The following is a 13,122-nucleotide window of genomic DNA, read 5'->3' as shown; positions in this document are numbered from 1 at the left end:
CAACGAAGATGACCGACAGTTGAGATTCCCAACGCTGAGAACACCGACATGTCAAACAAGTGCTAATGGGTAAGTATGCGATAGTAACAGACGTCAGGGTTAGGGTGCGGGTAAGGTAAGTGTGCGATAGCGACTGTCTGTAGGGTTAGGGGCGGGTTAAGTGAGTTAGGGTTAGGGCACGGGTCAGGTGAGTGTGCGATAGTGACAGATGTTAGGGATAGGGGCGGGTTAAGTGAGTTAGGGTTAGGGCGTGGGTTAGGTGAGTGTACGATAGTGACGGACCTTAGGGTTAGGGTTTGGGTTAAGGTTAGTGCATAGATAGTTGTGTATGTAAGGTTCAGTGTAGGTTTGTAAGGTTTTTGGTGTGCTTGTGTTGTGTGTGTGTTTTTTGGACAGGGGATTTGTTTTGTTTGTTGAGTGTCGGGATTGTGGTTTGTCAGGTATGTGACATTTCATGTTTCTGAACTTTCGGTTTTGTGGTGTCTGTGATTTCATTGTCAGTGTTTTAGCACGTCGGTGTTGTCAGGTAGACCCATATATATATATATATATATATATATATATATATATATATATATATATATATATATATATAATATACTCAACCTCTTAGTGCAAGACATCTGCACAACGCCTGATAAAGTGGAGGGACAAAGGCCAAACAATAGTGACATATTTGAAATATGGATGTTAAAACCTTAGAAGGTTGTTTGAGTATCACTGTTTGTTTTAATATATATTTTCTGATAGATTTCAGGTCTGAGACACAAATGATTGTCATCACTTAGTGATATCAATCCTCATATCATCCCAGTGATTTGTCAGAAATCCACAACATTTATGAGGAACAAACCAAAAATATGAGCCCTGCATCTGGACAGTCTATAGAAATCTTGACAGTGGAGAGGTATGACTGCAGTCATGTAACAGAAGAGAAATAACACTGAGACCTGCCAACCATTTCACCCAACACCTTCTGAACTACAGTCACACCAACACAACACTATCCCAAATGAGCTCTGGGGAATTAGTCATGCATTTGCAAATATATCATGCACTACAGGGATGTAACTGTACGGAAAAACATGCATTGATGAGAAACTGTCCACCCACAACCATTTGCACCACAGTCACAGCAACATACCAGTAAGCTAACTGACCTCTAGAGTATAACAACTGTTTGAACAAACATATCCTGATTGCCAATCACACACTACACCTACATATACTGCCCCAAGTCACAGTGTGCTTGGAATCCTGAGGTGTTACGGGACATTTCTCAGTCTGCCCCTACAAACATATACAGTCAATAGACCACCAGCAACTGTAGCAGTATGTACAGTCAGATAGAAACGGATCTATGACACTCACATCTACCACTCTCCCTACTCAGCCCAACAAACATTTACAGACTACATTGCTACACAAAATGTTGACAGTCTGTTAACAATGGCCAGACATACATAACTCTCAACTGTACAGATTTCCACAGAATGTCCAAGGTGTGGTACCATATTTATGGCCACTGTCTCATAACATTTCTGGGATTCTGCTAAATCACTGGGATAATATCAAGAGTGAAGTCATTAAATAATGATATATCATACCTCTGAACCTCTTACTGCAAGACATCTGGACAAAACCTGACATACTTGGGGACAGAGGGCCAAAAACCGGGACATATCTTAAATAATGTTGTAACATAACTTTTCTGAAGGATATGAAGTCTGAAACACAAATGGATGTCATCATTTAGTGACATCAATCCTCACATTATCCTACTGATTTGTCAAAAACATAAATTGTCTGAGGAACAGCCCATACAAAAGAGGCAAACCTCTGGACATTCTGTGGAAATCTGAACAGTTGAGAGGTATGTCATATACATATCAATGTCTGGCTTCAAATTACACAGAAAATGCATGTCCAGACAAACCCTGTTAATCTAGCAATCTTCTAACTGTATAACACCAGTACTTACAATATGTCCCTAATTCTGGAACTTTCCCCCCATTTTCTTGGGCTTTCTCCACATTTCTTGTTCTAAGAGGTATTTCTACCTACCTTCTGTGAAACTGTAGCTCCCACACCTCCATAATGTCCTCCTCACAGGCAAGGAAAAGGGGCAAGACCCACATGAAGGACTTAATTATAGCAGTGTGTTGATATGGCATTGGCTAATGGAAAGACAACACAGCTGTTCTGGATGCAATTAGCAAGTGGGAGACACCAATTGGTGCACAGGCCATCTCCTACTCATGAGCATCACCTACAAAAGGCAAGCTGCTGCAAATGCAAAACAGGTCTGAGCCTTTACATGGAAAGACTACAAATACAGATATACCTCATGATTAGTCTGAGAAAGCACTACAATAGGTATGTCAAACAAGCAAGCATATAATGGAATGCAGAAGGGGGATGCAATAATGGGAAATAGGAAGTTAAACAATATGTCTCAACAAGACTTGCTGGACTGAAATGTTGCTGTTCAGCACCTATGGCCCTCCCATCTGGCTCTGTCTGCAGTGACATAGATCACAGCTCTGACCCCTGAGTCACCCCAGGAAAGGTCAGTTCACATATGACTACTACTGGAGTGTCTGTTGTACAGTACTGACTGTGACACTGGCAGGCCAGCTACCTGGGATGTTGTAAATATTCATATGTCACTTGTAAATACCACTATGATACATGTGCTTGTCTTACAAATCTAAGAGACCTATATAGGGTATGTGCATAGTAAACAACTGGCGTAGAAGTGTGTGTTGAACTGCACGTTATATACTGAACTCATACCTTTCAACTGTCCAGAGTTTTGCACACTGACCACATGTTTGCCCCATATCTGTAGTCATTTTCTCATAGAGTTGTGTTATGTCTGGCAAGTCACTGGCAAATCTGTGAAGACTGATGTCAGAACATAATAGCATACATTTGAATGTCAGATGTCATATCCTCCAAAGTATTCCTGTGAATGCAAATTCTACTGTGCTATCAACTGTGTTAAGTCTGTTGCAGCAATATTTATAAAGTATCACTATTTGTGGGCCATTGCCCCCATTTATGTGTGCCTTCATCCAGATGTCTTGCTCTAATAGGTTGAGAGGTATGACTGAGCTGAAAGAGTGTAAACATAGTTTGCCATACTGACATAGAGCAGAAATGTATATCAAGTATTACCTGTGCACATGTATGTATTAATAGGTGTAGCTGGAAGCTTCAAACATACAGACATGAGTTGCAAAACATCAGGTAAATAAGTTGTACATGTTTTACAAGTGTGTAATCTTAGTTTCAGTGCATCAAACAGACATAAATGTTTACAGCTACTGGTTATTGCATTGCCTTGAAACAGAAATGATTACTAGATTGATTATAATTACCAGGCTGAAATTGGAAAAGTGTTCAACTGTATCATGACTTTATGTCCAAGACTGCAACAAACATCTATATGAGCACCTACATAGCTGTAGGGATTCAGCAATACCTGACTTGTAAAACTCACCTCCCCCAATGTAGAGTAATCCTCTTTGGTGGACAGCAGCTAAACACAAACCATCTAATAGGTTGAAATATTGGATATATAGGGCCAAGAAGGAGCAGGCGCAAAATTGGAAGCAATTCCACCTTTGTCTGAACAAGCATATAAGGTCACATGTGAATCACTGTAAGGCTAACTATGAGTACAAATTGGACACATCCACCAAGGCCAATCACAAGGCCTTCTTCACATATGTCTGCAATCTTGGAGGCAACAACCACATCCACCCTGTACTGGGGGTCAAAAACACCACATACACACATGCCATAGCTATAGCCAACCCACTGCAGACAGATTAAGTAAAAATGTCCCCCCCTGTCCCCCCATCAGTATAGGAGGATATGCATAGCACCCGTCCCCCCCTCCCCTCATCATCAGGGAGCAGGTCCATAATGCCCTCTCAAGGGCAACAAACTGAAGTCCCCATGAGACCTGATAACATCTCTGTCTGCATCCTACATGAACTCACACATGAGCTCTCAGCTCCATTACACACTGTACTCAAACAAAGTCTGAGCACCAGTGTCATCCCATCTGCATGGAAAACAGCCATTGTCATCCCTCTACACAAATGTGAATGATGAATGAAGGATTATGCACAATAATGGCCCTCATTGGTGGGAACATGACACATCAGGACCAGGAGTGCAATGCATGCTCATACTGTGATGATAGACGGCAGGGGTATGATGTGGTTGTTAGTGGTGGATAGTGCTAGTGAATATGGATGTGCAGGATCAGTAAATAACACTGACCGATGTATGCACTCCTGTGATGTGTTTCACTGTTTATGTCTTCCAGGTGGAATGCCACGTATGTGCCAGCCTGCATACTCAGAAGCAATTATTGAAGCCATTCAACAGCATCACAGAGTCCTGTTCAGCCATAGCAGACAGCAACTGCAGCAGCGGACCATCCTGTGGGCTGACTTAGTTACCAGGGTGAACACCATGGGTCAGCATGGGTGGACCTACAAACAGGTCAGGCACAGGGCTACCAACCTCATACACCATGCCCGGCAAAGGGCTGCTGCCATGGCCAGGGACCGTACAGCCACAGGTGGGGGTCCTGCTATGCAGGCCCCACTGACACCAACAGAAAAGTTCCTCACCAACCTTGGGGCAGCCACCACACCCCAGCAAACTGACCACACCCAAATGGTGGAGGTGGGTGGCACCCAGACAACAGGCAAGGAATGCCCAGGTAAGGCTCCAGTCAACATCAGTTGAATACTGTAGCAGTTATACTGGCATCCATAGAGTATCTAGATGCATATGTCAGGTCAAACTGCATTTGTGGGTGGGGTTTTGTAATGCACACAAGTACACATCTATGTGGAATGACGGCAAATTGTGTAGTATCAGAGCTTGTACTGTACATGTGCAGAAATGCATCATTTATCCTGTACCAATGACACATGTGAGTGTGCTGACAATACCTCTCTCCCACAACTACATAGGTCCCTCTGGTCTGGATAGGGAACAGCAGCCTGAAGCCAGTGAGTATGGAAATGTCTTGTTGTGGCTCACCAATATACTAGGCATGTTATTTTACCATGCAGACAACTGTTACTCTTAGTCATACTGTGATATGTGCATGTTCACTTGTGGTGGGATTAACTGCATTACATCACAAGTGGTCATCACAGGGGCCTATTTGCAGGAGACGTAACATTTCTGTAGGTGTTGCCACTGTGCTATACAGGTATACAACATACCTCTCAACCTGGAAACATCAAAAATCTGGACAAGGCCCATGAAATATAGGTACAAATCTGTACGCTGTTTAACATAAAATTTGTATGCATAATTATGTAACCCTGCCCACTCTAATGGAATTGTGGGATACCAACTTTTAAACGCAAACTGAAGAACAGACAACCAAAATATGGCACCAGAGTCCCCCCCTGCAGTCATTCCAATGTCTCATTATCTGGCTATGTTGCCCCATTTACTATAAATAATAATGTGTGCATACTGATTTACTTCTACAATGATTATTTGGATTTTATTTTTATACTTTACAGCACAATGCAGAAACACTAATAGACATCTGCTAAATAAAGCACTACTGTCTAGCAATGAAAATAGACTCCCAACAAATTCAGTATAAAGCTAATAAAACCTAAAATGAAGAAATGTGTTGAAGACTGTAATAAAGACAATTTGTGAGATTTTCTTAAGACACTAAAATACAAAACACTTGCAAATGAGTAATAAAAGGAAAAAGAAAGGCTAGGAATTACACATTATGCACACATACACATAATTCTAAAGAGATTAATAAATTACAATGCATTTAGGAAACTAATGCATGGTGTTACAGATACCAAAAGAAAATATAATCAACCAGACCATGCAACACAGTGACAATGTGTACAAAATCCTCATCAAAAAGAGAACATTGTCCCAAACTCTATTATTTGATTTCAGTGTGTCCATATTTAAACAACTGCCTCCCCAATTCCATTTTCTTTGCACATTTTTCAAACATGTGGCCACAGCCCTGCAGTGATACTGAATGCCACAGGTATAAAAGTACTGAATACTCTATGCATACTGTTCATATCCATTAATGCCCCCCCCCCCAAACAATTTCTTAAAATACAAGCAATTTTTCCTCTAAAGGGCAAAGCTGATGAGCCAGAACAGTAAATTCATGATGTGGGAGGTGTCTGAACAAGGAAAACACCTATGCAGTTTTGCAACAGGAGCAGATCTTCAAACACACTTCAAAAAATAACTGAAATACATTTTTTTATTCTAAATATCTTGTACTATAGCCTTATAGATTAAAGATCATTTCAATTATACCCACAAAAAGCAAGCACTACACAAACTTAATTCTTGAAAGCAACCATTATTCATGTTACTGGTTACAGTTCCAAAGTTTGCTGTTTCATCTCTTCTATCCGCCCCACTATGTAATGCCTTTGACTCTTCACAGCTGCTCAGCCTGAAAATCCAGCTCAACAGATTGCAATAATTACCGAAACTCACATAATGGGTTAAAAGCAAAAACTTTCTAAATGCATACTTTAAGTTGACAGTTTAAATCATAATATATGTGGGCCATGCAACATAAACTCAATCAAAATTATAGCACAGGCAAAGAAGTTAGCAGTATAACCTAATTAACTCTGCTACATTTATTTATTAATATAACTCTCAGGAATTTTACAGAATAAAATGGATTTATTTACAAAAGTATTTAGATGGTCATATAAAAATCTGTTCTAGAAGCCACATAAAACAGAATTTCCAGCTATACAGTATCTCGTTTACGGCAACTAATAATAATTTAAAAACAGAAAGCGGTGTTAACATAAGGCAAGCAATACAGTGGTAGAAAGAATGACAACAAACCAAAATGCTTGTATTAACAACTGACTTACTGATTAACAATCCAGGATTAATTATTTACTAAGTATTTAGTCATAGCAAGGCAGTTAAAAAAAAAGAAAACCTACATGAAACTACTAATAACAGTCTATTTCCAAAAACAAGATGAACAGTGCCTGAGTTTACTGATTAAATTAAGAAAGAAATTTAGTAAACTGAGTAATTGTCTCACAGATAATTCATGCAATGAATAGTCTAGGATATAAGGTACTGCACTCAGCAATGATTCATCCAGGAAGAGAATGGACAGACTCAACAAGAACAAAATATAACAAGGTTTTAGTGTCACATTTTGCTTCTAACTAGACAGTCTATTACAGGTGACACAAGATATCTCAAAGCTTTTTAATCAATTCTCATAGCAGCTAAGGATGCGGATCGTTACCAGCTGAGCTATTAATACCTCTCTGCTATCAAAAGCTGAGCTGCATATCTCTGCCATCAAAAGTAACTCTGCGAGGAAGTCTTCTGCTTGTTCCTGCTGCAGCCTCTGTTCAAGCCATGACATGATAAATCCAAACAGCCGCTGCATAATAAATAATCATAGCTACACATTCCCTTTTGGCTTGCTGGAGCAGCTGGAAATACATGTACGTGACCCTATTGCTCAGTTCCAACAGACTAGCTGTTCGTTTCACGGAGCTGACATTATTGCGCACATGATGACGTCAGCTCAAGACACCAAACTAAATACTAAATTTTTTAAAATTAAAAAAAGCCAGGAAATCGGAAATTAAGGCATGCCACTCGGGAATCGTGGCATCACATTATTTGGACCCCAAAACTCAGTGAAAACCAAGTAATTCGGTATGGTTGGGAGATATGGTATACAGCAATAATGTGTGCATGGGTACAGTGTGTGCTAGGTGAAGGCCCATCACCTACTAACACTACTCACGTATATTAGTACCAAAATTAAGTCGCCATAGCTGCACTGCATGATACTGAGGGCCTGTCCAGAGTGTGTATGTTGTGGTCTGATTATGTGTCGTGCGTGTCATCATTCAGATATTGTGTGGTCTGTAGAGTGCCTTTGTGCCACCTCACTTGTATGTGTCTGTGTGTGTGTGTGTATGTGTGTGTGTGCATGTGTGTGTGTGTGTGCATGTGTGTGTGTGTGTGTGTGTGTGTGCATGTGTGTGTGTGTGTGTGTGTGTGTGTGTGTGTGTGTGTGTGTGTGTGTGTGTGTGTGTGTGTGTGCATCAGCAAACCTTATAGTGCAGGTATTAATTTACATATGTTGTCTTCCCCTCACAGGGTGGACATGGGGGTCAGTGTCCCTCCCACTCACAACCTGATGTCAGTGTCTCTGTGGACTCTGATGATGATTGTGATCATAGTGAGGCACAGGTGGGGTTTTCAGGGGATGAATCTGTGCCATCAGTTAGCATCCTACTTTTAACCACAATGTCCATGCACACAGTCACAATACCCACACATACCCAGTCCCTAGCAGCCACAGATAATGGACAGTTGGAGGGTGGTGGCATGGAACAGGCTAGTGTGGTGACTATGGCAAGTGTGAGTGTAGACACTAGCCAAAGCCAGAGAGCAGGCGAGGTCCCACACAGGCAGATGGACAGGGATGCTCAAAGGAAGACTGCTGCCTGTCAAGCCCCTGTCACAAGTGTCACAGCAGGTCTCACCAGATGCATGTTTCGGACCATCATGGAGGCACAGGCATGTACTGAATGCAGCACCAGACAGATACTCAGTGTCTTGAATGCAACACTACTTCCTGCCATGCATGACGACCTCCACAGCCTTGCTGATGCCTCACGTTATTCTGCTGAGATCATGGATAGATGGTGGGGTGAGACATTGTCAATCCTTGACCGTGGAATGTTTGTGCTGGAGCATGTGGTGGGAGTAGGGCACTGGCCATGTGGACATAGGTCAGCAACAAGGTCAGCTCCCATGGTGGCAGTACCACCAGCACTACTGAAGAGAGGATGCTATACACTTCACAACAGAGCAGGACATGGGCACATGGTCCTGGCTGGTCCTATCAGGGACACAGATCCAGCAGACAGCAGTCACCATTGAGAGTAGTACTGCATCTGGCCTTGGCCCTGTTGATGCCAGTGAGAACACTGGCAGAACCAGTTCCCATGTCCGTGGCTGGAGATGGTGAACTGTACACACTGCCATGTATGATCCACAGCTGTCCAACATACCCCTGTTTAGGGTAGTCACATGGCGTGACTGTGTGCATACAAACACACACACACACACATCTCTATTACAGGCAGATCACCACCAGACACACACAGCACCTCTGTACAGCCCATTTAGACAACACTCCTCCAAACCACACACATGATGTAAACCGTATGGCCCAGTCTAGGCCTCTGGCAAACCCACACCACACCCTGTGCATATGATACCTGTGCCACATCCCTGTCATCCATACCATTGATGCAGGGACATGCTAATATGGGTCTGATGCACAGGGTGAATATAGTACAGTGTAGCAATGTAATGCTGTGTAAGGTGCTGTCTGCTGACAATTGTTATGGGTACACATCAAAGTGTATGTATCATTCTTAGCCATGATGCATTATTGACATTAGTAATGCTGACTGAATGTAGTCTCACATGCTGTATTCTGTTTGTGCTCAAGGTGTCTGTGTCTCTGCAGGCTGTGACCCTGCTGACATTACCAACGAGGAGTATGGCAGAGTGGAAACACATTGACCTTTTAATAGCCAAGGTACAGCTGTATATGTACGTTTATCTGGTGTGTATGCATGCAACAGTGTGTGAGGGACACTGGTGACAGACAGTGTGACCTTGCATAAACATCCCTTGACACAGCCAGCTAGCCTTCATACATGTCACCTCTGTGTTCTGTAGTACCACAGGCTCATACATACAGAGGAGGTTACTTGAGTACTGGCACTAGGTCCATCACAAGACTAGCCATTACTTTAACCCCAACAGATTCACCTATCTTGTGGGCACAAGGTAGTGACAGTGCCTTCACATGTCTACATATTGCACACACGGGTTCCTATCAGCTGACCGAAGACGCAGGTTAGCGAATGCGACTTGTTCGAGTTGTAAATGCCAAAATGGCAAAATATCAAAGCGGCATGTAAGCAAATTCTTTCCCTGGGAAAGAATGTGCTTGGCCGCTTCAGTAGTTTGCCATTTTTGGCACTGTAGTGCGGTCTCAGAGTTGGTATATTTAAGTAGGGGGTGGGAGGTGAAGCCCCCCAGTTAATATCATGTAGTAAAGTGTTTTCTTTTTTTTTTTTTTTTTTTGTTGGAACAGCGATTTTTTTCCTGTGGAAAAAAATCGCTGTTCTGAAAGTTCGGTTTTGTAAGCTTTCGTTTACATGGGGTCGATCAATCACCGTTCGCTAACCTAAGTGTTCGGTGATCTAATATAGACCCACACACATATAGGCAACACACGATGAGTGTGTGACATTATCAATTGTGGAGTGTGGGACACAAGTTATAGTAATGTGACAGTTGGCAGAACATAGCATGCCCAATGCAAGTGCAACACACAGGACATCCACTGGTATGCTAGTATGACACCGTCTTTGTGTGACATTACGTTAGCTTACAGTATTTCTCATGACATTAAGGTACTTTTGATCTGCAATCACTTCTCTATGCAATCGGTACAGAACTGTATGACATGTTTCTTGTCCTACAGTCTTGGGACCTCTTTTAACTGTTTCAGTTGCCATTATAGGTTACACCTTGCCAAACATGGACTGCAACCTGCAGGGTGGTTCAGACATACCTCTCCACTGTACAGTTTACACAGACAGTCCTGATTCATGACACATATATTTGGTCCAATTTCTCATACACCTGTGTCTTTCTGACAGATTGTTGCCAAATCATTGTGGGCTGATGTCATAACATAAAGGCAGACATTATGAGTTGCACACTTCATACCTTTCAGACCATTTATGCTAATGTAAAACCTGTTATGCTATCACCATTATATGTTTGTAGGAGCAATATTTGACAGGTGCTCCTATTATGTGGCATTTGTCACCCCATTATTTATGGCTTTGTAAACATTTATTGCTCTAAGGCTTGGGAGGTATGGGTACAGATGGTGGCCATACCTCTGACCTCTGCATATGTGTACAGATTGTCCTGATGTCTGACACATTCTTTCTTTACATCTGTCATAAACATGTGGTTTTCTGATCGTCTGCTAAAACCATGACAGACTGACCTTGTAGATTAATGATGGATATTGTGATGTAACAACACATATCCTTTGGAAGGTGCATTCAGTTGCATGACCTGTTCTATTTCCCATGTGTGTCACATCAATATGTGACGGGTGTGCTCAATGTTTGCTGTTTGCCCCAACTTCCCATATGGCTTTCACTTGGTGTCTGTCTGTGAGTGGTTGGGAGGTATGTTGGTGGCCATAACACAGGCAGAATGCTGCAAGGTGATGTGATACAGTGACAGAGTGACAGACTGTTTATCAGCATGATGTTTCAGACAGGTATGAGGTCTGTGGCTGATATGTCTGTCACTACAGTAATTGTGACATATTTGGCAATGTGTCTCATAAATGCCCATTGTTAGGGGACACAGACTACATATTGGTTGCAAACATCTGGATATTCCATGTACATATGTACAGATGCTTGGTACGGCCTGTACAGTTTAACATGTTGCATGTACAGCAGATGCCATTAACTGGCTCTTTAAAGTAATGCCATTGAGAGGGGGACAACAGGCCTTAAAATGGTATAATCAACACCCACAACAGCCACAGGGGATATGCGTCACACACAAAGAACTAGAGTTGCCAGTATTAAGATTAGAACTCCTGCCTATCTAATTAATTACACTGTAGTATTACAAAGTTATTGCACATGCCACAGAGCTTATAGGGGTGAAGAGTGTATACAGGTACTTCTATGGTGGATGACATCAGTGGCCCTTGTAAAGTGGGCAATGGGAATTGTACTGGGTGGAACATGCCTCAAAATAGTAAACCTCACCACCCCAGAGGATACGTTCTCACACACACACATAGACAACACTGTTCTCAAACTCACACAGTATCACAGTTGCCAGTATTGAGTTTAGAACCCCTGCCTATCTAGTTATTGGTACTACAGTGTTATGCAGTTATCACACACACCACAGAGCTTACAGAGTTGAAGAGTGTCCCAAGGTACTTCTAAGGTGAATAACATCACCAGCCCTTGTAAAGTGTCACAATGAGAAGTGTACTGGGAGAGAAAGGCCTCAAAATACTGTTTCCAACAAATATACACATTTACAAACACCTACACACACTCATACACACACACACACACACACACACACACACACACACACACACACACACACACACACACACACACTTGCCAGATCTGAGATTAGAACCCCTGCCTATCTAGTTATTTGTTCTATACTGTTACACAGTTGTTGCATGCACTACAGAGCTTATAGGGCTGATGGCTACCCAAAGGTACTTCTACGTTAACTGACATCGGCAGGACAGCTAAAGTAGGCCAAATGGGAAGTGTACTGGGTGGGAATGGCCTCAAAATCTTTAACCTACACACACACACACACACACACACACACACACACACACACACACACACACATACACACTTGCCATGACTGAGATTAGAACCCCTACCTATCTAGTTATTTGTACTATGGTGTTCTGCAGTTATCACACATGCCACAGAGCTTATAGTGCTGACAAGTGTCCAAGGGTACTTCTAAGGTGACTGATATCAGCAGGGCAGATAAAGTACATCAATGGGAAGTGTACTGGGTGGGAATGGCCTCAAAATCTTTAACCTACAAACACAAAACAGTGTAAAAAATGTCTCTGTGTGGAAGATTTTTAATCCATATATACCTAGTTAATCACTCTGTAGTAATCAGATCAGACAATGGTAGTAGAAGTAGTGAAGTAAACTCGTCTTAAGTCAAAAAATAATAAAAAATATATAATTTAAAATATTGTACAGAATTACTAAGTATTTGAAAGTAATCCAAGCAGGGTAGGCAGTCTGTTTCCAGTCGAAAATTCTTTATTAAGTACACAGACAAGCGAGCCAAATAAAAAAAAAATAACAGAGTAATAGTTTCATCACACGCTTTCTAACTCTGTATATATATATATATATATATATATATATATATATATATATATACACACTT

Source organism: Protopterus annectens, chromosome 17.part0, assembly GCF_019279795.1.
Source record: "Protopterus annectens isolate FY-2018-M chromosome 17.part0, PAN1.0, whole genome shotgun sequence".
NCBI classification, from domain to species: Eukaryota; Metazoa; Chordata; order Ceratodontiformes; family Protopteridae; genus Protopterus; species Protopterus annectens.
This window is presented reverse-complemented; position numbering follows the sequence as displayed.